Source organism: Echinops telfairi, unplaced genomic scaffold (genome assembly GCF_000313985.2).
Source record: "Echinops telfairi isolate 266 unplaced genomic scaffold, ASM31398v2 ScPeMD7_7469;HRSCAF=8507_0, whole genome shotgun sequence".
NCBI lineage: Eukaryota > Metazoa > Chordata > Mammalia > Afrosoricida > Tenrecidae > Echinops > Echinops telfairi.
Genome location: NW_022111372.1, coordinates 4,241,071 through 4,243,373, shown reverse-complemented (window position 1 = coordinate 4,243,373; position 2,303 = coordinate 4,241,071). Strand labels below are relative to the sequence as shown.

The window sequence follows — 2,303 nt, the reverse complement described above, 5'->3', positions numbered from 1 at the left end:
GAAAGTCTACCTCCAAAATATAGACAATCAGAGAGGGAAAACAATTGTGATAAGAGTAGAGGGTGAGTTGAAAATGAAAAAAGACCGAGCAGAGAAAGAGCACAAAGAAACCAGCAATGTGTAAGCATCATTAAAATGCATATCTGTATAAGAGGGAACAGAGATGGCAAATGAGGAAATTGAATGGATGATGTCATGTTCAGATGTGAATAGAGTTTTCAGAAACCAAGGAAAATGAACTCACAAATACCAATATTAGTGTAAGACTTAAATTTTTAACTTCTTTCTAGGATTCTGTTCTACCACAATAGCCCCAAATGTAAACAGATATTTTCATACCAAAAACATGCTCTTTGTAGGTATATTACCATAATACTTAGAATAAATGTTCAGCCTACTGTAGTCCTCCTAAAAAATTATACATACTTAAGATTTCTACACAGAGTTCTTCATTCAAATTGTACAAGTGCGTATCTTCTAATATTAGTGAAAACCCTTCCCTGTAAGAAATGTCTAAGACATTTTCTTGTTTATACTTAACATGAGAAAATTATCTCGATGCTATCTGAGTTTTTATCGCCAACAGGAAACTTTTACAATTCTTAACTGTGACACATGATATATTTGTGATGTAAACTATGTTTTGTTATTAGACTCTAAAATGTTAAATATTATAATGGTACCAATTGAATGCTTATTAGGATAATCAATTAACTTTGTAAAAAATACATGTTCAGATGATTTTAATGACATGGAGAAGGCTTGTTAGGACATTAAGCAGAAATGTAGTATATAATTGACATCATTAAATTGTAAATGTAAAAAGTTGAATTGGTATGTATATTCTCAACAACAAAATAAATAAATTTTGGGAAAAGCATTACACATAAGGGCACAAAATTGTATATGAAATTGTACCTCAGTTATATAAAGAAAAATATTTAAAAAATAAATATATGAAATGCCATTTACACATCCCTGAACAGGTTTAAGAATGACATTTTCTACCTTCTGGGGTTTTTTGGTTCTGATTTCTTTTTAATAATTAGTATCAGTAGATTTTAAACCCTGAACATAGTTATTATTATACCTTAGAAAGCAATTTAAGACTATGATATGAGAGCTAGAAGAAATCATGAATTTATACTTGAGTTGAAACTGTGTTTATTGCAAAAGAGAAAACAACAGAAGACCAAATACAAAGATTATGCTTCCATAAAGTTAAATTCAGTCCATTAAAATACAATTCTAAATGGCTTTCTATAATCTAACAGTGCAGAACATAAGTACAAGAGTATAGTATAGTGCTCGCTTCGGCAGCACATATACTAAAATTGGAATGATACAGTGAAGATTAGTATGGCCCCTGCGCAAGGATGACACGCAAATTCGTGAAGCGTTCCATATTAAAAAAAAAAAGAGTATAGTATAAAAACACGCAATAATGAACATCATTCTGTCTTCTATGCCTCTGACTTTTTGGTGTAAGATATCTATCACATTTTTTTCTGGCATCTCAATCATTCTAGTTTTGGGTTTTCATAATTCAATCTTAGCATGTTCTTTGTTCATAAAGTCATATTATTCTATGGAGATTTAACTAAATTGAATAATGTAAATATTTAATACTTCATTCATAGAAAAAGCTGTTTCATCAAATCTATTCATGGTTGTAAAGGATATATTTTAAAGGTATAAAAACTTTTAGTCTAGCTTATGTCATAAATTTTTCCAAAGATGATGACGATAGGAAACGGAGTACAAAGTGCTGTTTTTTCTTTAAAACATATTTTCACAAAGTGAGTATCTTTTTTACAGATGCAGCAGTTTCTCACATCTCAAAATCACTTCACCCTGATAGAAACCTTTTTTATTTTAATAAATCATTTTTGGGGACTCTTACAGATATCATCTTTATTCTTAATATCAGCATCATTATTCTTAACTCTAAATATATTGATTTATTGTTCCAAGTATCATAACAACTCCTTTATGGATATCACTTTTATTCTTAAAATAATTCTAGTGAAATTAATATTATTAATCCTATTTTCTAGATGACAATATATAAATTTAGACATATCATGGATGCTGCCCAACATCACTCTGATATAAATGATAAGATCCAGGCCTAAACTCAAGTCTATTTGATTCCAAATTCAGAATTCCTATCACTGTATTGCCTACTCTGCACATAAAATAGGTTATTCTTCTGTGACTCCTCAATTATGTGTTGACCAATAAACAAATGTGAGGAGTCTTCACAAAGTTCACGGGAAAATTCCAATATGATTTTGCTTATT

The 2,303-nt window shown here is 29.7% G+C and overlaps 1 non-coding gene across 1 annotated transcript; it reads left to right on the top strand.

Annotated features, from left to right (window-relative positions):
* Nucleotides 1-1,304: 1,304 nt before the first annotated feature.
* Nucleotides 1,305-1,411, top strand: LOC115873587. The gene has a single exon (XR_004048486.1). It is a non-coding gene; the product is annotated as a U6 spliceosomal RNA (small nuclear RNA).
* The last annotated feature ends 892 nt before the right edge of the window (nucleotides 1,412-2,303 follow it).